Source organism: Equus caballus, chromosome 1 (genome assembly GCF_041296265.1).
Source record: "Equus caballus isolate H_3958 breed thoroughbred chromosome 1, TB-T2T, whole genome shotgun sequence".
Classification (NCBI taxonomy): Eukaryota; Metazoa; Chordata; class Mammalia; order Perissodactyla; family Equidae; genus Equus; species Equus caballus.
The window spans coordinates 164,632,305-164,659,391 of NC_091684.1; the positions used below are offsets into that span (position 1 = coordinate 164,632,305).

General features: G+C 36.7%; 1 long non-coding RNA gene across 1 annotated transcript in view; it reads left to right on the forward strand.

Moving 5' to 3' along the window:
- LOC138924933 (uncharacterized) overlaps positions 1-27,087 on the forward strand; it is a 175,038-nt gene that overhangs the window by 20,058 nt on the left and 127,893 nt on the right. The window contains exon 2 of the long non-coding RNA XR_011440314.1: positions 5,192-5,265. This is a non-coding gene — a long non-coding RNA (uncharacterized lncRNA). The remainder of the gene's footprint in view (positions 1-5,191; positions 5,266-27,087) is intronic.

Sequence of the window (27,087 nt, forward strand, 5' to 3'; positions counted from 1 at the left end):
GATGAGAATGAGTCATGATATAAGGCAGCAGCTCCCAGAGAGAAGGCACAGTTGGTGCAAAGAAAGAGTAGACGGCTAAAAGTAGGTTAGCGTCTTTGATGGACTAGCAAAACGCCAGTGTGAAGAGATTAAAGAGGTGGGCTGGGCCATGGAAGACCTTGTTGACTTGGTAAGGGGTTTGATTTTATTCTTATTATCATGTAAACTCATTGAAGCAGCTTTGTCCAATAGAAATACCGTGCAAGCCACATATGTAATTTTAAATTTTTTAGTAGCCACATTAAAAAGTAAAAAGAAATAGATAAGTTAGATTTAATGTGTTAACAGAACATATAGAAAATATTATCATTTTAACATGTAGTCACTATTAAAAATTATTAATGAGATATTTTACACTCTCTTTTTGGATTAAGTCTTTGAAATCCAGTGTGTATTTTACATTTATAGCACATTTCAGTTTGGATGCCAAATTTTCATTGGAAATGACTGATCTACATTGAGATTTCATAAAATTTACATTTGAGTAGATTCATATACCCAAGTTGTTCCAAGCACACTTAAATGCTTTCCAATAATTAAACCAAGTATAGTGTTTAAATTTAGAATAATTGAAATTAAGTGAAGTTAAAAATTCGATTCTTTAGTTGCCCTAGATACAACTGCTCAACAGACACATGTGGCTAGTGGCTGCTATATTGGACAGCTTGGCATTTGAGATTTTCAGCTGGAATTGACAGGATTTGATTTACTTTAAAAGGATCACTGATTGCTATGTGAAGAACTGACTGTGGCAGAGAAAGCAGGGGTACAGGGGACCGAGTACACAGAAGTCAGCAAACTTTTTCTATAAAGGGCCAGATAGTAAAACAGGGCCAGATAGTAAATATTTTAGGCTTTGTGGGCCATGTGGTCTCTGTCTTAATTACTCATCTCTGCCATTGTAAAGCAAAAGCAGCCATAGGCAATACATGAAAAAATGAGCATGGCAGTGTTCCAATAAAACTTTATTGATGGACACTGGAATTTGAATTTCAAATAATTTCATGTCATGAAATGTTACTGTTCTTTTGATTTTTTTACAATCACTTAAAAATGTACAAACCATTCTTAGCTTGCAGGATGTAGAAAAAGAGGCAGAAGATGGAACTGTGAGCTGGAGTTTGCTGACCCCCAGGTCAGGGCTCTTTGGCAGTAGCCCAGGTGGGATGTGATGGTGCACAGGAGCTGAGGGTGCAGCAGTGGGAGGAATACGGTTCCCATGGTAGAGTTGGCTGGATAGCCAGCCTGCTGATAATCTGGATGTTGGACATGAGAAAAGGGAAGAGCCAAGAATGAAGGCACTAGGCTTCATTTTGAGTCTGACCAGATGATTTCTCAAATTCTCTTTAGCTCCAACAATTTGTGACCTATGATTTTTAAGTGGAATCCATTTTTTGACTAGGGTTTGGAATGATACTCTTCCTCCTTCTTGAGTGGATGCATTCCAGTGTCTGGAAATTGTAAACGTGGGGATTTTCTCTGCTAAAGGAGTGTTTTATATTTTAGCTCTTCCCTGACAGCCCTCTTAAGCCATTTTATAATTTTTAATTTGTATGTCATGGAATTTCATGGACCTTAAGACAAAATTTTGTAGGCACCCATGATATGCTTCATTTCTATACAGCTACAATCCTGTTTAAATGGATTAAACTTGCCTGTTTTCAAACAAGTTCTGTGGGAATTCTAGATCATTTAGGTTCTTCCCTCCCCTCTTTTTGTTTCATCCTATTGTAGTTATCTCCTGGTGAGTAAAGGTTTCATGGATTAAAACAGCGATTGATTCTGTTTTTAGCTTTTATTTGAATGTATCCTTTCTACTCAAATACATTATGCATCTCCAAAGAAACTCATAAATTATAGACTAAGCAAAAGTTAAAATTAGATCTGAATGTGGTGTAATGCCCAAAGGAAACTATTTGAAAAGGTTACAAGCTGTAAAAAAACAATTTGTATGGCTAAAAGCCACACGGTTAGATGCTGTTAATGGAGTATCTGTAATGATTATTTGGGCATTGGTTGCTTATTATGTCTCTGTGGCAACTAATCAGCTTGTTTCTTTGGAAGCCAGAGAGGCCCAGAATTCGGCACCTATAATACCAGAGAAGTGTGTGGAAGAATGTATTGTTCCACATCAAACAAACCGCACCTCTTCTTTCTCCAGATTTTAATAATTCCCCACCCCTCCCAAATTGTCATTGGTGCTGATTGCAAGAATAAAGACTAGTTACTTCAGTGAAAGGATCATAAAATCAATCATGTGGATAAAATTACTGAGCCATCCAGCCAGCTGGTCTCTATTTGGCTCCACTTTGCTTCATTAGTTTATGGGGTGAATTCACTCCACATTTAAGGAAAGCAAAAACGGCATCAAAACTAGTTTGTAATTAATTGCAGCTTTTTAGAAAGGAATGCGTTTGCAAATGGAGAATATGCAATGTCAGATCCTGATTTCTGATTATGTTATGGATCTGTCTGAAATGTAACTTTCTTTTGTGTTTACGTTAACGCTGGGTACAGGTTAGACACTTTTTCAGACCCTTCCCACTATTATTTGTGTTTTAAGAGTTTCTCTTGCACAACTTGAAAAACTTTAAAATAACACATTACTGGTTGGCTGGAGACAACCATCTCCAAACAATATAAGAGTCATTTGGATGCCTGGCCATACGATCTTGGCTCCTGTCTCGTTGTATTGTCATTCAGGTGATTAGATGGGCTTGGGCAACTGTAAACTGACGTTGAAATGACTATACATCACAAAAACATTGTGGTTTCCATGCTTTGTTAGTGGCAAAATGGCTAATGTTAATTACTTGGGCATTTAATGGACCCAGAAATAACAAATACATGATTCTCTTGGTTTGGAAACCTTTTATAAGAGGATATAAAAGCAGTCAAGCAACTCTGGAACTGTGCCTCTACACATCTAACTCCTCGTAACAACAGCCAAAGTAAGTGCAAAGGACACAAATGCTTTTAAACAAAAGGAACCCAGTAGGATGGAGCACTCATATTTAATGCTAACTCTCATAAACACAGAAAGGAAAAATCTGTTGAACAAAGAAGCCAAATGTCATAAATATGCCTCCCTGTGTCAAAGACTGGAATTAGTTCTCACAGAACACAACAGGCGAAGGCAAAACAGAACTTCACTTGGCTACTTATGGTGGAAACAATCCACCCCAGAGAAAGTCAAACCACTGACAAAAACATTTCTTTGGAAGTGATGGGTATTCAGGTTGTAAGCCCTGTGGCTTGAGTATGAACTCAAAATGTGTTTGGGGGAACATCCAAGTACACAAAACCCTACCAGATGCCATGAGACACGAGGACGACAGAACTTACCGTGGCATTTGGACCACCTTTGGAGCGTCTCATTCCCTCTGTTTCTCCAACTTCTGCACCACCTGAACTTGCAAGAAATTATCTATGAATTGAAAGTTAAAGAAAAAGTCAGCAACATGTAAACAGACCACTAGAAAAATGAATTAGTTTCAGATGAGGGGGTTTCAAGTCTCTCATTTAACAATAGGAGACGGCGGCCTAGGGAAATGAAAGTGGGGAAGTGGCTTGCTCAAATTACCTGTTTATGTGGTCACTGGGGTAATTAGCAGAGCATTTTACAAAATGGCTTTAATGTGTGTTTCAACTAATTCTCAAAAGAATCTTACAAGGTAAGTAGGGAAGGTGTTGTCTTCAAAATATTACAGGTAAAGGAACTAAAATTCAAAGAGGTAAAGTAATTTGCCCAAGACCACATGGCTAGGAAGTCATGATCCCTTACGGCTAGCTCTTGTTGACTCTGTGGAAGTTCCATTATTCTAAATTGCCTCTAGATTTAAGTTCCTTTTTCTTCCCGTTTAGTAACCAACCATCATTGTGAAAAGCTAAAGCATGAGGAAAGAAAGAAAGAAGGAAAAGAGTAGAATTAGCTTTGTGTCTAATTCCACGGATGATAGATTTCTCAATTAAAGTCCATTCGCTGAATACCACCTGAGCAGGTTGGTGGAGGAGAAAAACTTAGAACTTTCGTAATGATACTTCACAGATGGGCCAGTCTTTGCATTCTTACCACCTATTTTTCTTCCCTTAAAATCACTCAAAATTTTCCTCTCAAAATTAATGCATGCTCAAATAAAGTAAAAAGGAATTCTTGCTTTAAACAAATGACATAGGTCCCTAAGAAATGTATCACGTTAGAATGCAATTTTAATGGCCTAAGTTATATAAATGACACATAATAAAACATTATAATTACCTGTTATTTACATGTGTGTTATAAGAATTACTTAAATTTAATTGGAAGCAGGATTAACAATTTTAATCACTTTATGAAATATTCATGAGCATTCATAAAAACCACGAGGCATTTATTTAATGAATTAATGATATTTAATATCTTTTCACAGAATTTAAGGGCAGAAAAACTCTACTAGATAATTCAATGTAAGTTTCTGAAGTTACTGTCAGTCTCCATGAAGAAATGGCTATCACACATTGTTCTTAGCTGTCAGATCTATCCGTAGTTACCCAAGCAATTCTTTTCTGCTTTTAATAATGGACCAGATTCTCCCATCATAATCTACGGGACATGACAGCAATAATAACAAAAGTGCCTTTGCAGATGGACAGCATTTGTACTCTTCAAAACATACACTCTGATACAAGGGCAGGAAATGCATTGATCATCTTTCACAGCCACTGTGTAGGCCATCCTGAGCAACAGTTTGAAGGAACACCTAGTATCAGAGGGCAAGATTTGAAATTATCTCTCTCTGTAATGGAAGTGAATAAGAATTAAGGTGAAATGGTTGGGGTTGGTAATCTGCAAGAGGAGCGGATGGCATGTGTATAGGTGATGCTGAAGTATCTTCTTAAGTCTTAATTGTTTGTGTGCTCCACCCACCCCTCCGCCCCCACAACTTTCCTGGACATCCAGCAGGGAGATGCCAATTGTAATGAGGACTAAATAAACAAGATAACTGAATTTTAGCATGTTGTCAAGGAAGTATTACTAACAAAATGGGGGGAGGTAATAGATGGAAAGGGGATAATAAGGATGGAGTAAAAAAAGGCAAAGAAGAATCTGATGCATAGAATTTAGGCACACAGGTGCTCAGCCAATAATAACCTTTATTCTTATCCTTCTCAGCATATTTCCAGACCTCTTCAGGGAGAGGGCGTTTGACTCTGCTGATGGGAACTTTGGCAGTTCTGTTTCTGAAGGTACGTTAGTAAACTTGTTTTGGATCATCTAAGATTAGGTTAATGAGAATCAGCCGCTCAGAATCCTATCCCTCCTGAGGGAGCTGGGAAATTAGATTCCTGAATACGTAAAGTGGAGGACAAGAACTTAGACTGGTGGGGACCACCAAGGGCAGACATTTAGTGAAATGCCTGAGTGGTCAGGGCTATTGTTGGCTGTTAGTACTTTTCCCTTTATGGTGGACAGAGACACTTACTCTTACTGCAGAATTGGGTAAATAGGTACATTCTTAAAGGAATTTTATGTTTTATCCTGATTTCAAGCTGTCATGACCTTCAAAATGCAGATTAAGAAAATATAAAATATTAATGATTTTGCATTTCCAAAATCATGTTATATGGCTTTATCAAAGACTTAAAATTTAGTTGTGTGTTCTGAAGAAGAAAGTATTGTGCATAGAGCATTTGGAAACTAGCAAAATATGAAAAAGTGAGGGAGAAAATCATCCAGAATTTCTCCCACCCAAAAAAAAATCACTATTAGTATTTTGGTATATTTCTGTTTTACTTTTCATGCATTGAAACATGTTAAACTTTTTATAAAATTTAAAATAATTTATAGGCTATTTAATAAAAATCTAGCCCGTGTAGAAAAGTTTAGAAAGGAAAGGACAGATCTCTCTTCAGCCCCCAAGATAAGCACTTTAAATAGTTTCCATTTTTTGTTATTCTGATACTCTTATAAGTATAAATAATATATTTTGTCAGTTTCTCTCTAGCTTTATCAACTTTAAAAAATATCTGATGACTCATCAGTACATTCTACCTCTATGCTTGACTTCTGCTAATTTGTATTATAATATTATATTTATGAGTTTAAATGTTTTGTGACTTACTAACTTTAGGCAGTGTCTAAAGAGGTGTGATTTTGTAGTTTTTTGGCTATATTATTATTTTTACCTTTTCAAGTTTTTAACATTTGCATTCTCTTGTATAATTATAGTTAACTATAAGACTTCATGCTTTGTCTATCAGTCAAAACTGACATTTTAAAATTAATAAAACAGCCTTTATAATATAATTATGTGAATATTATTCATTGTAGAATGAAATAGTGTAAATGGATGCACAGAAGAAGAAATATAATGAACCTTAAGTCGCTAAACCCCTATGAAGGAGAATACTCTTAGCATAATATATGAAGGGATGGCAGATTCTCTTTTAAATTTTTTGAGCTTTCTTTGCTTCCTCTCATTCATACTCAGTTGCTAGTGTTTCCTTTTATCTTACGTCATCACCTAGCTTGTATTTTTTTTTTCATTTTCCTGGAGTATCCTTCTCAATAAATGGTTTTTATGGGAGTGGCATGGGGAGTAAGTTGTCTGAGTCTTTGCCTGACAATTTTTGGTTTGCTTTTACAAAACCCATAATGAGTTCAAAATTATTTCTTCTTAGACCATTAGAGGAATTGCTCTATTATTTTATATTATTCAAAATAATCGAATTATCATTCTTTTGTGCTGATCATGTTTTTTTTCTTTTCTCTTTTTCAGCTCCTAGGCTTTTCTCCTTTTATACTCTCTCTCTTTTTAAAAAGTTATTTTCTTTACCCCTTTGCTTTTCCCTGCCCCTCAACCTCTTGCTAGATGCAAGGTGGCATCCACATCTTTTAACATTATATCTGCACTGATTGAGAAAACGTTTGTCCTTTCCATTTGTCCCCCTCCTCAGGCTGCTCCCTACCCCCATTTTGCCATGTCTTGTACTCAAGTTGCAAGTCCAGAGTGTGCTGGTAGGGGAGAAAGCTTTGAAATGATTCAAGTTTTGATTTAGATTAGATTGAATATTTTCACACCTGAAAATAATACTGTTCTAATACCCAAAAGTGACCACAAAAGCCGCAGGGAACTTCCTGAGATATTTTCCAAGAGAGTGGAAAAGAGCTCTAACAGAGAATTTCTTAAAATGGTAGTAGAGAAGAAGAAAACTAATTCTCGATTGTACCCCATCGAGTCTAGCCTACTCAATATATACATGCATGCACACACATAAATGTGTCTACATATTTTCTCAGTGTTGTATTCTTTCTGGGTTGATGAAATATCTTTAAGCCGTTTGGTCCACACATCATAGCAAATAGTGAAATGGAGTTGCATGGAATTTCCAATCATAGAACATGGGGCAATGATGGAGTTAAGGAACAGAACCCAAGTCTATGACTGGCATTTCATAACTAGAGTATGCAGCCCCATGGTTTGGAACTCTCTCTAGGGCTGTTAATATTGTCAATGACTCTAATAATTAGCTGTTTAGTTCACGTTATGTGATTAAGGATCATCAATCTCCTGGCAGATCTCAGATCTTTCAGTAACAGTTAATTTGATAAGTGAAAACATTTAGTAAACAAAATGGTTTCTTGAAATAATAGGATATGCAGAAATGATTTTAGAAATTCATATTTTAAAATAAATAACATGTTAATTGCAGAAAGCCAATTGTTTAGGTAGCAGACTTCTAGATGCCAGATTGGAGTGACAATATGGGTCACTCTCTGAGAGCTGAGCCCCTGAGTTTTGGTCATGTCAGGCCCAAGATCAAGAGAAAGCTCATGTGCTAAAAAGCTTGGCATAACATCTTAGAGACCCAGAGCACGGAGGCCCTTTACACAAATAGAACAAATCCTTTTCAGTGCTTTTAGACCTTAACAAACATAGGGTGATGTATAAAACTTCACTCACCACCGTACAGCGAGCCCCTACCCTGCAAACCCCTGAACTCTTTTCAGCATTTCTTAAATCTGCCTCATTGAACAATCTGCATTCATTGTAACAAATACAATCTCATTGAATTAGATTCTGAAGAGACTTTATAGTGAGAAAAAAAGAGGACTGATCCTGTATTCTCTTTAGTTTAAACAAGGGACAGAGCATAGCAAATGAGAAATCTTGGGCGAGCTAAGTTCGCTGGAATGAGTGGGGAGGGAAGGAGAAGGGGTAAAAATTGGATGAACTTGTCCGGGGTAAGGAATTGATTTCTAGGTGTTCTAGGACTAGGAAACCAGTGTTAATGTTGATGCTTTAGTTGTGCGACTGTTAGGTGTCACTGAGTACCTTTTCATTTTCCTGTCACCATGAGATATATTTTCTTTTCATTTAAATTTCCTAGGATGTAAGGTACGGTTTGGAGTCAGAATCATCAAAATTATGAAGTGGGAGAGAAAAACATGCCAGTAGCTATTTGCAGATGTAATAAAGATTTGACTAATCTGCATATTTATAGTTTGTATTAGCTTGCTGGCCATCACATTCTGATAAAACCTCCACTATCGCCTAGGTGCACACAATTCATTGCATAGTATCGTTATGATTATCTATGGTCCTCTCATTACTCACCCATTGCCAGTTGTATCAGGAGTAAAAATAAGAAGCCATATACTTCCCTGCTGCTTAATCTAACAACAAATCATTCCCAAGTCCAAGCCCAACGTCAAGTATACATAGAAAATTAGGATCATGCAGACAGATTTCTTCTTCCTTCACAGAGCAGCTGACCTCTCTCCCCTGAAGCTGTCAACTCATGCAAGTGTTACATTTAGGAACTCGTTCTTGATTTTCTAGAGTTACAAATCCCTAATAACTTAACAAGCAAAATATAGAGTTAGCTTTGTAATGCTTCAGCACAAAATTAGCTAGACAAATAAAAAGGATAAAACAAATCTTGAAAATAGCACTTATCATTAGTCTCCCATTCAGAAATAATGAAGGAAGATGGTTTATACAGATTTAGTAATAGGACGCGACATAAATGTAAATAGAACACGATATGACCTTTCTTCTGGTGAACAATAAGCATTTTGTTCATTATTCAGAGCCTCTTTGTTTACAATGAATGTGGTGATGAATTGAAGTTATGACATCAATTAAATCACAAGTTTGTATTATGTTCAAACAGACAAAATGCAGATATTTTAAGGCAGGTAGCAAAAATGATGAGTTGCTATCTATTCTTGGTCTCTAAATGAGTTATACATATTCAAAAAAGGAACATTAAGGACGTTCTACAAAACCAAGATCATATATTACTTTTACTCTGAACAAAGATAACATTTGTAGAATCCCATTAGCAATAAATCTCTTAGATTTTTTTCACTTAAAATCTTATGATCCCAAAGGGAAGCATAGATAATCAGTAAATAGAACTCTGATATCTGTCAGAGATTTGCCTGAATTAGAGCTGAACTAACTTGACAGAGAGATCGAGAAAAAAATTACTTTTGGTATTCTGATGAATGTAGATGAATTTTTCTTTAAGGGTATTGCTAAAATGGAAACAAAAATACTTACCTTGTCATATTTGAAAAACACAGGATGTGTAATATATAATTGCCAATGATACCAAGTAAATATCCTTGGGCAAATGGTATTCACAGACCACAGAATAGTTTCAAAGAATATTGAACTAGAATATGTTTTTAGGAGTATTATATAATAAAGTACAAATAGTTTAGGATTTCTTGTTTCTCCTTTTGGTGATTTCAACATTAGAAATTAGAATAAAAATTGTTTTATAGATTCTCTATTTTTATACCCAACCAATAGTTATATCAGGAAAGAAAAAAAAAAGTGGGAGAGGATTTAAAACATTCTGCAATATTGTATATAATATATCTAGCAGTACGAGGTTCTCCTTGACTCTGGAGCATTGCACTGTCTGGCACTGAATGTGATTTAGTTATGGAGTCCCTGTGGATTAAATATCCATTTCCTACTGCAGTAGAGTTAGGATCTTTCTATCACCTTATTTCTCTGGAAGAAAGGGGTTCCCAAAAAAGAGGACTACACCATGCCGAGTGACTTTTCTTGAGATGAGAGTTACCTCATTAAGATTTCTCTGCAGAACTCCACTTGCTTTTCCCCTTAAAAAGTGCATTGCCCATGAATTTGAATTGGAGTGCCACATTAGCATCCTAGGCTCCGTTGGAGGTCATCAGAAGATGGTGGAACATGGCAGCAGGAGTGTTAGTGGTGGCAACATCAAAAAACATTTCGTCTCTCAAACCAGCATGTACCTGGTACCAGAAAAGACCAGTTATGGTGAATCCACTTAAAATTGAAACCAAAATTTCGTAGACAATAGTGAAAAAGGAAAGGTTTGGTTGGGACTTTATCTAAAAATATAAAATTAAAAACAATGAAAACATTTTAAAAACAAAATTTAGGTTACAGTAAAAACTGTTCTCTCATCCTTAGGACAAATGAAGAATTAACCAAATCTTAGATTTTTGATTAATCTTTCTGAGATAATTTTAGGATATCAAATTCTTTATATTTGACTTTAGGAGCATGCTTATAAAAAGGATCCATTTTGCAAAAATATTTCATGGCTTTATTAATTTTCAAATGGGTTTCCTTGGTTTTCCAATCATTTGCTTTTCAAATTGTTGTGTTTTGAATTTCATCTTTTTCTGTTGTTTTACCTTGATAGATCGACAGTCTTTGCCTGTGACATGAGCAGGTCTGCAATATCACTTTAATAAATGTTATGAAATCCTGCACTTTGAAAAGAGATTTTCAGTTTAACTTTTAAATTTGCATTCTATTTGCATAGAAAGTTGTATAGACATCAGATTCTCAGTAGAATTATAACTGATCAAGATGTTGATTCCATGGAATAAAATAGGTGCTATGTTAATTGCAAAGCAGAATTAGAGTTGGAATTAATCTTACAAGTGGTTAGGTCACTACTGAATATTTTCATGTTGTGACAACTTTTGATGTCCTATGGGCAATTTCTTAACTGATGAGACTCACAAAATGAATTCTCAGATGAGGAATCAGATATTTGTGTCTATTTGACAATCTATTGGAGATTTAGAGAAAACAATGTAGGTGTTAATAACTGCTAAATAGCTAATATATTTTTTTGAAAGTGAACTATGTTATAAGTACTCAGCATGTATGGATTTGTGCCTCAGAATTCTTGCTGTCCTCTCTAAGAAGGAGAGGCAATTTGATTTGTTTGCTTATTTTACTCTTAAATCCCTTAGATTCCTTTACTGTAGATTCTTTGTTCTATCCATTTATTACACAAGCATATATGGATGCTCACTGTCTGTCAGATGCTGTGCTAGGCTCTGGAGATACAAAGATGGATCATGTGTCTCTTTCCACAAGGATCTCAGGATCTAATAGGAGCAACATCTGAACAGACAAGTATAGTAGAGTGTGATTAAAACAACTAACAGTTACGATACATTTACCATGTGTCAGGCCCTGCACTAGATGCTCTACTCAGACCGTTTCATTTAATCCTAACCACCAAGTTGGTGGCTGAATCTAGACTCACACCCGGGTCTTTCTGAGGCCAAAGCTGTGTCCTTTACCCCTGTATGCCACTGCTTCCTCACAGTAAGTGCAAAGACAACGGTTTCTGCTAGATGCTGTGAGAACATCGAGGAGGGTCCTCTAACCAACACTGGGGGTACTTAGGAATGCTATCTTGGGGATGTTGTGTGAGCTAGAATGCTGGAGAACAACCACACAGACCCTTGGCAAGGCAGAGCAAATAGGAGATGTGGTGAAGGGATGGGCTGGCTTTGGGAAATTACCCTGTCTTTGTTTTCTTCAGTAGTATAAGCAGTAGTTATAGTATAGACCATTTTACACTACATTACCTAGAATATAACAATGTAATTTCATTTACAATCATGCTTAGTGTTCCTAACACCAGAAAATTCCAAATAAAATCTTATGTCTAATCATTGTCACCATTTTTGTATAAAAGATTTCAAAAGCCCGCTGCCTCAGGCGGTGTACTTAAGAAGGATTGTTACTCAACTGATCGCTGCTGCTTCTGATTCCTTGTACAACGTATATTTACCCAGAAGTGTCACATGGGATTTTGCATTTATATAATGCTTTTTAGGGCAATGAAAACCCAGTAAAATCAGTCGGCTTATTTAATGTTCAAAGTGTTTAATAAGCTGTTTTTTGAATGAACCATTTAAATGAGTTTTTCTTTCTTTTTTCATTAATTAACTCACCAGTGCACCAAATACGTATCAGATAAATGAGTTGATAGGGTCCCCAGTTTAGTTGAAGATGCAATACGGAAAGCACTAATTAGGCAGGCAAGAACTCCAGATAATTAAATAGTGATTAATAGATTTTTGTGCTACCAAAATTAAAAGTAACTAATGGGTTGAAAAAATATTTAAAATTGTGTGCTTGGAACTTACATGTTGAAGGAGATTCTGAGGGGTACTAAGATTATGTTGGTTTTGTTAAGAGTGAAGGTTTCATTTTTTTTACTCGTTTTTTCCCCCTTCTGACATCTTGTGTCAAAGTGTTCTCATGTTAATGATAGAATATAATGGAAGTTTATGCAATTAAATACAGCAAGAGAGTTTATAGACCATTTATCATTGGATATGGGTCATATACTGTGAATTTCAGAAAATAAAAGGGAATTCCATTTGTCGCCCACTCTTGCCTGAAGCTCACCTAATGAAATCTTTCTCACTCATAGAATTAACAGTGTATCCAGCTGAAAAGTATTTAACATTCTCTGTGCATACTAACCATGCAAAAGTAGAATAAAACCTTGCATACTTAGAGGGGATTTTTGTTGCTTTTTCTTCAGCCCAAATTAGGCAGCTCTTGTTCATTTAGTGCGTTTGAAAGGAGTTGAACTTTTAAAATTCTGAACTGTCAGTCCCCATCATTTCATTTGACAGCTGACACTTTGAGAGTGAAGAACACACAAATCATGCGAGTGGAGTGAAATGCTGCTAATAAATGCTATTGTTTTTCCTGATGGAAAAAGAACACCTTAAACAACTGTTTGTAGATCCAACAGGTTTGTTATGATGCAAAATGCATGTTTGGCTGTCACCATTTTTGTTTACTACCTGCAGAGCATAAAATTGCTGATAAAAAAATTGAAGAAACATAAGGCCTGATTCATTAAGAAAAGAACCATGCTTTTCTCCTCTCTGCCTACCCTTATCCCCCACCCTCCCATTTTAGTATGATAAATATTGAGTCTTCCTTCATTAAGGCATGAAACTAAATAAATAATGTATGGTTCTTGAGATAATTACAAGATTTCTGTATTTATGGAAAACAGGAGCTCTGAAACATTTGTTTGTCAGCTTATACTCTGTGCCTGCTAAGTTAGGGAACTTGTGAAATTTTGTAATTTCATTTAAGAAAGTCCACGATAGTTTTAGGGGCCTTATAACTTTGCTTTCTACCATTAAACTTCTGAGGCCAAAGCGTTTGTGGGTAAGTTAGAAGGAGTCACCTTCCTGATACAGAAAATCTCTGAATATCCTTCAGATCTATTGACCTCACCAAACCATCTAGAATGGTACATCATATTTTATTGAAACATTCTTTGTTAATATTAATTAATACATATCCAGCAAGAGGATCATTCCTGTTTTATTTTATATGTACACCTACTATGGAGAAAGATGGATAAATAGTTTGAGAAATAATGTAGTTTGCCTATTTCATAGTATATTATTACTCAAAACACTTTTATCCCTTAAATATTTTACAAATATTTCTATTAAGCTTAATGAATATCTTTAACTATCTTAGTAAACCACAGTAAGATGTCTAATAGATTGAAATTAGGTCTGACTCAAATAATGAACTAGAAAGGTTATAGTATGGAGCGTGATGGTTAATTTTATCTCAATTTGTCTGAGTCATGAGGTGCCCAGATATTTGGTCAGCCATTATTTTGTGTGTGTAGATGAGGATGTCTTTGGATGAGATTAACATTTGAGTCAGTAGAATAAGTAAAGCAGATTACCGTCCCTAATGTGGGTGGGCCTCATTCAGTCAGCTGAAGGCCTGAATAGAACAAGATGTCTGATCCTTCTTTAAGTAAGAGAAAACTCCTGCCTGACTGAGAGGGGACATCAGTCCTTTCTTCCTTTGGACTCTACCTGAAACACTGGCTCTTCTTAAGTCTTGAGCTTTCTGGCTTTTGGACTAGAACTTAGACACCATTGGCTCTCCTGGGTCTCCAGCTTGCCAACTGCAGATCTTGGGAGTTCTCAGCCTCCATAATCACCTAAGCCAATTCATTATAATAAATTTCTTTCTCTGTATATATACATCCTGTTGGTTCTGTTTCTCTGGAGAACTCTGATTAATACATGGGCTTTAAATTCTGAAAAAAATATATAGCCATGCGAAAAGTTCAGGAGTGATTGGAATTTTTTCTTTTTTACATGATGACTTTTAGTTTTGAATGTAAATCATAGGAAGAGAAAATTATTTTCAGTATTGTTTCTAACTGATGAACTGACAGAGATACCTCAACCATCTAGACAGGAAACATACATACACATGGAAACATTAAAAAGCTCATTACCACATGGCCGCCTTGAACACCATTAACATCCTATGCACATATTTATGCATGTATACATAAAGTACAATGGAGAGTCAAGAAAATTAGTAGTGGTATTCTACACGTAATTTTTTAATGCTTCAGTATATCTTTAAACAAGAAAGTGCTTTGGACTTTTATGGGAAAATGCCCTTTAAATTCAAGGGATGTACGTGCAAATATTAAGTGTGTAATCTACATGGTTTTCATAGGAAGGCGTGGAGAATCTGTCTGGCCCACTGGGAAACTGAGAGTTCCTTCTGGAGAAGCCATTGCTTTGCCTTCTGGTTTCACTGCTCAGACTTCTCCTCAAGGGTTTCCTTGAAGTATGTTTAACTTTGAGTCACCATCTCTACTGTTTGCTTACTCACCTTCTCCAAACCAACAGGTCAGAAGTCAATGGGTACTTCTTAAAATTCATGACTGTCATAGGATGTATGATTCCCAAGACAGCTGTGGCAAATAACCAGTCTCACACATGGATAATATCCAGAATGTTATTCTGTGGCTAAGATTTTACTGGAGTTGCCCCTTATACCCACAAATAGGCTGTTTGCTTGGTTTGTCATTCCCTGCCAAAGGTACTTAGGAGGGGTGGAAGCCTAGAGTGAGCAGTTAAGTTCCTCCGTGTGAGAGCACGAGTGAATTAAAGTTCCAATGACTCAAGTCTCAGAGGCAATTACAGAGGTTTTCAGTAGTTAAACCAAGGTAACTTGCAAAGAGTCCAATTCCATTGCTGACTTGATCTTTAAATCAATATGTTTCCACAGACATTATATACGATAGCATATGTAGGCTGGGAAACAAGGAATTGAGGCCCCGGAACAGATTTAAAGGGGAGAAAGTGAGTCTTTATATGAGGTTGGATTTTCAAGTATTATCTAGGGCAAAAGTTTTTTAAAATCTTAAATTACCTGTCACTCTATAGCAGAGCACAGTTTCAGAGACCCGACTTTGCTCTTACATAGTCACTCAGCATCAAGTCAGAGACCCCTAAAAGGGTACTTTGAAAGATATATTGGAAATTGTTATGCAAACCCCTATTCCTCTGGCCAGGAGAATTAGGAATTTGGGAGTTTTTTTATGTGGGGTAGGGGAAAGAGAGGATAAAGAATTGACATGGAAATTTATTTTTAAGCATACTAAAACCTGAGCAGTTTTGTACTGCATAGCCACAGGATACTGGCTAAAATAATTTGAAAGAAGGCAGTGGAGAGACTGAACTGATGGCTATAGAGAATAGGTTCTGGAAAAACCCTTTCACTATAATTTAAATGGAGGAGGACATCACTGATCTCAGATTCTTTCCAATTTCGTTGGAAGGCCTGAGAAGCAAGGAGGTGGGATACAGCAGTTGCTAAATGGCCAGTGTAGTTGACATGACTATTACATGGATTGTGCACAAAGAAAAACCAGCCGGAAGTGCCCTTTGAACCTTGACTGGGATGGAATGCCCATCTTATGTATTGCAGATAAGTCAGCATCTTTGGGAGTGGTTCATGTGGTTAAAAGCTTGGACTTCGGAGTTGGACACACCTGGGTTCAAATACCAGCTCCAAGATTACTAGCTGGATGCCCTGAAAAATTTATCACATCTCTTTAGGCCTCAATTTCTTCACTTGTTAAATGAGTTTAATAATAGTATCCATTTCATACTAAATGAGATTATATGTGGAACCTGCTTAGCAGAGGTCCTGGCACTTAGCACGTGTGCAGTACAGTTCAGCTAATTAGTTAGATGCAGAAACTAATAAGTGAAAACTGATATGATTGTGGTAAACATAATGCAAAGTATTTAGAGTAAGGCAGTGCTGAAAATCAGAGTTCACACAACTGAAACACCCTATTGGTAGCACATTGCGTTAAAAAAATTACTTGAGTTCTTCTTTATTTCCATCACCAGTGACAACACTGCAGGGGGACCGCATTCTAAATGCTTTCTAACAGGCAGCTGAAATGTTATTATTAAAAATGGACAAATGTAAAATATTGAATATTAAATATTCTTGGACAAGACTGATTCACTGAGTGTTCCTCTTATGTGAACATGTATTACAATCTTTATAAATTTAGACAGAATTGGTAACAATATAGACACTAAGACATCATGAAGACTCATTCTCTAATGACTTTAGGTTGTGTGAATGAACCTTTTGTCAGTGAAAGAACAAGAAGGATGTCATTCTCTCTTCCATTCACAAAGCCTAAGAGGAAAAAACTCCAAATATCAGAAACATATGGTTTTAAAGTTCTGTGTCTGAGCCTACAACTTTGATGGAGTTTTATGTAAAGAGATAAAAATCTGTGCATGGACTGTCACAAGCTGTTTGGGTGAACAGAGTCACTGTTGCTAAACCACTGTTGATGTTCTTAAATGGATTGCAATGAGAACCACCTGTAAGCCAGACAGGTTTGGGAATGGTGAAAATCATCAAGGGATTCCAGTCAAAATAATGTAAATAAGATGGGTAAAGAGACATTGAATAATATCAGTGAGTCACATGGCAATGAAAACCTCAAGAACAAAGAATACAGAAACAAGTGTGACTTCTGTCAGAAGCTTGGCAGGAGTGTGTTTCAGAGGGATGAGAATATGACTCACTCAATGGCAGTTTGAAAAACTGGGATTCCTGGATCCATTCACCTTCCATATTATTTGCCCTAATTATGCTAGGTACAAAGTAGTCAGGAGACTCCACACCTTCAGAAAACATATGCAGTATTGAGAAATAATCCAATTTTGAGGTGAAGAACTTCCTGGAATGGATACTTGTCAGCCTCTGTGACTCTCTTGTTGGGCAGGACAAGTTGAGGGGGGTGATACAGATTTTTCAGATTTTTAAAACTCTCCTAGATGAATTGGCAAACCATATCCCATTTGACTTTCATAAGGTAGGCCGGGTGAAGGAAGGCTTGACCAGTGAAAAGCCTTCATGAAGTATTTTGTTCTAGATGAATTTGATGAGGCATAGTGAAAATAAAGATAAACAGAGATCAAATGAATTACATTGAATCTCTTCTGAGCATTTGGTTGTCAAAGATCTAGTCTTACATTTGGCAGACTTATACTAATAAATTTGCTAGATGTTTATTAAATGGTTAAAGCACCATGGAAGTTTATGTGGTGGGGGGGGGTGGGGTGTGATCTCAGAAGTATCCGAAACCCAAAGAGCTCTAGAGTAGGGAGGAGAAATGAGGTTAATAATTAACCTCAAAACAAAAAAACAAAATAATAGCCAGGTAGAGAGGGAGTATTGCATAAAAGTCAAGCACATAAGCATGTGAGGCACAGGTCTATGCATTTTACATACGTACTAATGTTACCATGGCTGCCAGCCCTGCAGACATTAGCCACAATCCTGCTCAAAAGAAGCCTAACATATTATCTTTAGCTTGAAGGAGGAAAGGCAGGAGAAGATGGCTGAACAAAACCAGTCAAAACCAATTGAAGGCAACATGGCTGTCTGACTTGACCTGACATAGACCTGCAGCTCATTATACACTCATTATAATATATTACCATACTATAGAATATACCTGCTGATGCCATGACAGTTTACAACTGCCATGGCAATGGCAGGATATGACCAAATAAGGAAAGAAAAAAGGTGGCCCCCTTGCTCCCCAGAAAAGCCTTCCTATTTCCCCACATAGCTATGAATATTTCTCCCCTTCATTGCCTAGACCCCTAATAATAGCTGTTTAATCACCCCAGGAGCTGAGAAGTTGATTTGTGATTTGTTCCCACTTCTCCATTCTTTGGCCATTGAATAAAGCTTGTGCTATTGAAGGCTCTGCTTTGGTCTCTTTTCAAGGTTGCAACACCGAACAGAAGAAGAACCCCAAAAGGAAGGGCAGGAGACCCTTCCTCAAGTCTCTCTCCGACTGGGGAGAGAGCTCAATTGGTGACACTAACAGTTAATTTTCATAACATATATAGTTTATTTGTTTTTAATTATTTAAAAAAATAAAAACTTTAGATTTATATAAACATTTATAAATGTTATATATGTGTATATATATATCAGTTACTCTGCACTAGGCACTGTTCTAAGTACTTTACAAATGTTGGCTCATTTATTAAGAACTTAGGAAGTAGTTAATATTATTTTCTCATTTTACAAACAAAGAGATAGAGTCATAGAGTTAACATCTTTTCTGAGGTCATATGGCTAAAAGTGGCAAACTGGGATTTGAACCCAGGCACTCTAGGCAAATGTGTACCTGTTGTGCCATTTATGGCATCTGTTTCTTTACATGGTCAGATAGCCCAGGGTACTAAAAGCGTATTTGTTCCTACTACGCATTCTAGGCTGATCTATAGAGTAGTGTGGAGATGGGAGGTGGCCTGGTGCCTGCTTTTCAGTGAACTCAGGTCTTCTAAGTCTGTATCCAGTGCTCTTTCCACCTTATTCTTCTTTTAGAGTTCTATGGGTCTGGTCTCAGGGTCTCAATAAATATCTGTTAAATAAATATGGAATGAATGAATGAATATATGAGGGAGTGAGATTTCAAAAAAAAAATCAAGAACAAATGAATCGGAGTTTGAAGGAAGATGGAAAGACTCTTTGGCAAAGTGGAAAATCACATGTGACCATTTGAGAATTCCAATATTGAGAAAGAATGGTACCACTTGATTTTGCCTCCTACCTCAAAAGACTCCCCTGAGACCTGATAAAGTATTTTAAAGAGTTTTGTCTGTAATCTTCTTAGTTTATAAAATTTGAGCAATTTGACACCCAGAATTTAGGAAATTGTTGCTGCTTTTCCAGCGAGACCATTATGAGAATCAGTCATCCTTTAGTATCTTGTTGTGAGTCTTGAGCCACAGCGAAAAAAGAACAAAAGGAGAAAAAGTTAAGTAAAATTTTATCAACTTTGCAAACAAGGCATATTGGCATTTGATGGGTTTTTATTTTATTCATGCATTTTTTAAAGGAAAAAAGTTATGGTTAAAAAGAAAACTCAGAGACTCTGTTGGAACATGTTCTTCAGAAGTATATTATGAAGAAAATGTATTTTTAGTTACTCAGCAGGGCAAGAATAAGGTCATCAGTGAAAATGGGGCGCACACACTGAAGAGGAAAACCAAAAGCAATGGCAGCCCAGTCTGGACCTTGCTGTGGAGGAAGCAGCAGACAGAGGAAAGAGAATAACAGCTGCAGACGAGCAATCGACAAGCACAGGGGACTAAGTGGGAGCTTGATGCGAATTAAACCTGTGCGTGAACCTTATTTGTTTCCTTGCAGTTAAGGGGAAGCACCACCATTCAAATAGCTACATAAGGCCAGCCATGTACAAACTGGAATCAGTGTTTCCAATCAGAAAAGGTTTTTGTGTCTTTTCCTATTAATAACTCGGTTTCAACAGCTCTGCTCTATTAACGACATGGTTCTAATCAGTTAGAGAGGGAGAGCCTGAGAAATGGTCGCACAAAATATTCTGACAATGTCACGTGATGCCTGAAGATTATGCCCTCATTTTAAATGAGAGAAAGAGGACGTTTCCCCCATTCAAGAGCTGCTTCTGATTATTCCACATTTCTGCTGCAATCTTCCGGACACAGATAACAGGGTAATAAGATACTCAGGTAACAGACTTATGTTATATGATACACTGCATTGTTTTTATTCTTATTCTTTTTCAATAAATCAAGTTTTACTTTTAATTCTGTGAAACAATGTCATCTCAATTTATTTACACAGACACCCTATAATAAAGTCAATTCACCCTAGATATCCTTTTAATTTCTTACAAAACTCCTCCCCATTTTTTTCCTTCTCTCAATTTCCCTTTTTGCCCAACTGTAGACAAGATGTAGGATATAACAAAATGAAAATATGCAATAATTCTGGTTTGTAATTGAGATTCTGATGAGATATACTCAGAAGTTAGCAAGATTGTAGTAACAAAATGCGCATTAAGTATAGGAAAAGACTAGAAGAATAGAAATCCTGAATTAGAATCCCTCAAAATCTATCTTTAGAAATTAATTCACATAAAAACTTTTTTAGATTCACTTATTTACTGTTCTATTTTATAAAGATATCATGCTTGTTATCTAAATAATTTTTGTAGTCTCCTGTGCCAAGGGGAGAAAGTGTTTCTAACCACTTTCTAAGCTGGGAAACAGAGGTCGAAAGAAGTTAAATAATGTGCTTAACTTAGGAGGCAAAAAAAAAAAAAAAAAAGGATTTTCTTGGTCAACTCAGTATGTAGTGGTTCCCACAGGTTAGTCTCTCATATCAAGGCCTGTTTCTCTGATAAATTTGTTGACCGAAAACCATTATCTATGGGAAGATATGGAATAAGAATGATTTCCTTGGTGATGATTTGTTAATCATTCTGTAAGAAAGCTAGTTTTAACTTTTCAGTAGTCAGCTTTAGATTACCATTGAGGTGTTTGGATGTAGTGCTGGCAGTTAGGTCCTCAAACCTGGAGGCGATTTCATGGAGGGTGGAGCAAGGAACACTTTTATAGTAGTAGTTCTGATGCTCTTACTTTTGAAAACTTGTCAGACTTCAGCGAGTGGGACTTAGTGGTGCTTTGCAAATGGAGCATCAGTTGAGCAGGCTTGGATCGTATTGGGAGATCCCAACAAGCTTTGGTTTGGTAAAGTGTCCTCGCCACATTTTCCACGTATTTTGGCTCTTGATTTTGGCTGGCTGTGACCATAGAATTACACAGATGGAAATATCCTTACAGCATATCCAAATAATCCAGTCAGGTTAATAAAGCAGCATATAGTGTTAGAAGAGAAGTGGTGTTGGTGAATTTTTCTTTTAATTCTCAGTGGAGAGTCTTTAATGGTAAAAAACAAACCAAACCTGCCAAACAAACAATAACAGCCACAGCATCATACTCCAAAAAAACAGACAAGTTTTTCGCTATCATTAGAAACCAAGCTGAAATTTCAAACTTTAGAACTCTAGGATGATTTTACCGAGCTAGAAAAACTACTAATGTTTTTTACTGATGTGGATTTCTTTGTTTGTTTGTTTGTTTGAAAAGCTCTGTGTGTGTGTGTGTGTGTATGTGTGTGTGTGTGTGTAGAAATGGTGGTAGTGTAAATAAGCAATTTTTGAGCTGTGGGTTCTTCTAAACCTCATGTTCATTATTGACAGGGTCAGAGGAAAATATAAGATGTATTTTTCTGCCCCATCTGGCAGCTTCAGTTCAGCAGAAAGGAGAGAAGAAAGCTAAACACAGCTGTGAAGACAGAAGGATGAGGAGCAGCATCCTGTTAATAACTTGGGACAAATCTTAGCCACTGCTCACAATGACTCCATCAAATGGGGCAACAAAATTCTTAGGACCTGTAGCGTGGAAACAGCATCACCAGCACTCTAGGATTTCTGAGTTTTAAATGAACAAACAAAATGATTGGTGATGTTAGAAGGCAAAATAAAGGGGAAACTAGTAACCTTATTTGGGGTAGGGAACGAGAGAGGGGGAAGGGATAACCACCAGTGGGAGATTGCCAAAACCAAAGCCACTTGAATGAATACATAGTCTTTTCCTTCTGTCTTTCAATGATGATATTTAGCAAGGCTCTCTCTGTCTTCTCACCTTTACAAATATGGCATTTAGAATGACTAGCCCTTTTGATGTTCTGTGAATTAAAACTTGTAGGTTGTTAGGAGATATTTTTCTCTCTCTTATTTAACATGATAAAAAATGACTTTTTCTGAAGGTATGAGATAGATAGAAAAAAGTTATGTTATGGAAAGCTGGACCCTGTACCCCACTTCACCCCTGGCTTGCCTGCTTTTCTTCTTCCCTTACTTCCTCCCTCCCTTCTTCCTTTCTTCCTTCTTTCTGTCCTTTTGTCCTAAAATGTTTGTTAAATGTACAAAGCATGCAAAGCATAAATCAAGGCTTTATTAACAAATAACATTTCAGTAGTTGATGTGTAAATCTTAAGTTAGATGTTTGACTTTCATTTGTTCATCTTTTCAGTGGGGAATTGTTTCTTAATGTATCATTTTAATGACTTTTTAGTTTTTAAATATATTAAATACTCTGCTACCCTGCCTTTTAGCGATGTGTCACTTTAGCTGGGATTCTTATGTAGCTTCAGTATAATTCATAATAATAACGAACAAAGTTTGGAATTGTGAAAGATTAACTTATATTCAGTGTGGTTATAGTGTTGCAGTTGTTTATTATGTTGTAATCATCTGAAAATTGGAAATCCAGGTGTGGCATATATAATGACTATGTAAAAGTTGATTAGAATGCTTCATTCTCCATCCATGCCAGACAGGACTTTTCATATAAATATTTTGAAGCACCTTGCAAAGCATGGCATTCTCTTATTACTGATAGATTAACTGAGATACCAAATCAGACACCTAAACTAGGTTGCTTTTTGAGAATAGAGAAGCTTTTTTTTTTTCTCCATTTCTCCTCTCTGTCACTTTAGCTTTGATTATATTCATCATTGTTCTCCTCTCATGGTGCTCCCTCTAGGTAACAGGTTGTTCTGGATGGTATTATTATCCTGTTAGATGTTTTGCCTTTGTGGAATGTGGAGATTTTCACACATAAGAAATGATACTTCTCATGTGTAGTAGTTTAGTTTGGGGTCTTACTAACGAATAATTATGGTCAATATATATGGAAAGTAGCCTGATAATATAAGGGAGAAATATTAAAATTTGTATCTTTAAGGCTACTAATGATAAATTAAATGTATTTCTTTGACAAAATAATTTAAAAATCTCTTTATTACTGCAGGCTACACACTTTTTGTTATTGTAATAATTCTATGAGTTTTCATACGTGCATGTTGCTTCAGTAGCTCTGCATATTTCCTTGTTTTATGCCTGAAACTAAATTAATTATTTTATTTAATTTTATGAACATGCCAAGCTGCAGTTATGAATAGCTACTAATATCAAGTGTTTACATAGAGAGTATGGGATGTTACAATAAATATCTACCCAATTACCAAACAACTGAGGGCAATATTGTTTCCAGGTAAACTGGACAAATTGTAAGTTCACTATAATTAACAGGAAATGAAACAATTGAAAGTCAGCACTGAAGCTTTTGTTAAAATGCAATGACACCCACAATGTCAAATTAAACTTTATTAGGAAACCAATTTGCAAATACAATATTATGTAAGACACATCTTTTTTAAAAGCAAAAGAATCTCAGCGAAAGCAGGGGCACACCTTGAACATCCATTTTACCAGTGCTTTAGAATATGTTTTCACTTACCTTCATGAGGTGAAGGGAAATCAGTGTGAGAGGGCCGTTCAGTAGTCAGCTGCGGCTTTATAAGGCATTAGCTTAGAAAAAAATACAAGCACATTTGCCAAGTGCAAAATAACAATGGCAGCAGCAGCAGCAACAGACTTTTGTATCAATGCTTTAGACTTTGCAAGGTTCACATTTTTATGTAAATTATTTTATTTAATCCTTAAGCAATCTCATGGAGGAAATTGGTAGAATTACTGTTTCCCACAATGATTTCTATTCTACAAATGAGAGAAATAATGCTGAGCCAGAATTAGGATCAGGATGAGGGGGAAGATGAATTTATGCTGAGTTATAGCTGTCTCTTCTTTGTGTCTATTGCTAACATTCTGCCAGGTCAGAAGAAGGAAAATGTATGAACACCCATAGGTTTTGGTTCTGTGGTTAATACTTCATAGCTGGACAGGATTTCTGCTAACCTGGCCCCACACCTTCCTCAGCCCTCACAGGATCTTTTTTTTTTTTAAAGATTTTATGTTTTTCTTTTTCTCCCCAAACCCGCCCCCCCCCCCCCCCCCCCCCCCCCCCCCCCGTGCATAGTTGTATAATCTTCGTTGTGGGTCCTTCTAGTTGTGGCATGTGGGACGCCGCCTCAGTGTGGTTTGATGAGCAGTGCCATCTCCACGCCCAGGATTCGAACCAACGAAACACGGGGCCGCCTGCAGGGGAGCGCACGAACTTAACCACTCGGCCACTCGGCCAGCCCCCATCGTAGGATCTTGTCTTACTTATATTCTCTTTTGGTTTCAGCCCTGATAAGTTCCTATTTCACTGCTGGGGGTAAATAGCTTTGGTTGTTTACAGTCATTTTCCCTTCCTGTTCCACTTTGATTTCTGCCTAGAGAGACCAAAATAGAGAGACCAAAAATGCTAAGGCTGTGCTAGCTATTTCTGCTGAGATCCTGCAGTCTTAGGAGGGGCTTCTATACTTTGGACTTGTCCCAGTGTTGCTTACTTATTCCTTTGCTATATTTTTTCTTTTTTAATTTGGGGTTGTTAGTGAGGCTTTCGTTGACTCACCTTCTTTTTCTGGTATTACCTCCAGGATGTGCAAGTGGTTTTGAGATTGGCACCGACCATACTTGAAAATTTTTGTTTTCCTATTCTGGCCTCTCTTTTTAAGATTTTTAGTGAGAGTTATACCTCTTTTAAGTTTAGTTACTGCTGGTGACCCCCTTACACATTTTTAAACTGTAATTTGTAACTTTGTTGGATATTGGGGAAAAGAGTTTCTGAGCTCCGATTTCACTCTTAATTTTACTTAAAAATCCCCTCAAATCTTTTTTCAGTTAAAGTATTTATTAAAACACTAAATCTGCAATTATATAGTATGTTTGTAGTTTTTATATTAGAAAGTAGTTTTCTATGACTATTATCCCTGTCTAAAATGACTTTTGATGGGCGAATGTCTCTGTCGTGGGCAATTGGCTGACATTTTTTTGCACTCTGATTTATAAGCCTATATTTCATTGAGCCCCTAAGTGGCATTTTACACTCTTGACCATTTCCTCTGTGTAACTTTATTCTTGGGCTTCCACTAAACTTTTGTGAGTCAATTCCAATCTTTCTTGTTGTTCTTGCCTGGTTTCTTTATGAGAACTCCTTCCTCTGTCTGCTCTTTAAACACTGTGTTCCACAGTTTGTCCTCTACTCACTGGCCTTTTCAGAGAGTATGCAATACTCTCATTATCTTATATATTACCTACAGGAACAGAAAGGGAGCAGGGCATGAGGGGGAAATTAGATGTTCAGATGGGGTCATATTGAGTTTAAGATAGCTATGAAATTTCCAAAAACAGAATGTGCTATAGGCATTTAGATATTCGAGTAGGGATTAAGCATGAAATCTGTGTTAGAAATTTAGTTAGAGTAATGTGGCAGAGCCAATAAAACTTCAAATCCTGCATTCTTATCTACTCTATATCATCCATACATTTAACGTCTGAGCTCTAGGACTGTAACCCACCGCTTGCCATGCAGTCATCTCAGTGTCCCAGAGAAACACGAATATCTTATGTCCCAAACTTCATTAATTGTTCCCCATTCTCCTGCATTCTTTACTTTTTCTACATTTCCTTTCCTCTGTTAGTAAATCATGTCACCCTCAGCTCTTTGACCTGTTTCCTGGGAACCGTCCTATACTTACTTTTCCTTATCACCTACAATCAGTCGTTGGTTAAGTGCTATAGATTATATCTGCTTGATAATATGTTTAATCCATCTGCTCTGTTTCGTTTATAATATTTTCAGCTGTATGTAATAGCAAACCTGACTAAAAGTTGTCTAAACACAAAGAATTTTAGAATTTCACATAACAAAGATTCTGGAGTTAAGCTGTTTCCAGCTCTAGTTCAGCAGTTCAGAGCTATCAGTGTTCTAGAATGGCTTTTCTGCAACTTCTTCAGTCTTCCCCTCCCCTCAGAGCTGCATACAGCAATGCAGCAATAAGCATCACTCTTTCACACAACGCTGTCCAGAGCCAAAAGGATAGAGTTCTTTCTTGAAGTCCTCAATATTTTTTATCATGGTAGAAAATCTTTTCTAGGAGCCCCCCCACCCCCATACACACTACCGCTATGAGGCTTCCCTCAGGTCCCTTGGTCAGACTGGGTCACACAATTGGGCTTTTTGTCTCTCTGGCCCTCAAGGCTTCCGTCATGTCTAGGAGTCCTCTAGACACTCCTTCTGCTGGGAAGGAAGAAGTGTGGGAAAATGGCTCTTGAGTATGCATCATATTCTCTATCCTCCTCCCAGTTTCTCTGCTCTTGCTAGAGTTTAGGTTGTTATCGTGTCTGGCATGGACTGCTTTAATAGACTCCTGAATTATCTCCCTATTGTCCTTGTTACCAACATCAAGTCTACTGTAGTATGCTTTCTAAAATGCACTGCAAATATTAAGAAAAATGTTCTTTCTTTTAATTTGCCGTTCCAACATTTTCCATATTTGGTAAAAAAAAGTTTGAATAAATGAAAACAACCTTAATTCATTAGGAAAGAGATGTTCAGAAGTTGGATCCACAGTTAAAATTGCCATCTAAAAATTATGAATAAGAAGCTACAACTTTTGAGACTCTGAGGGATGATGGAGGAAGCATTGTTTGGAATAGCATTCCTTTTCCTTGGTCAATAGAAAGTTATAGGTGTGCGGCCGCTCTTTGGGCGTTGGA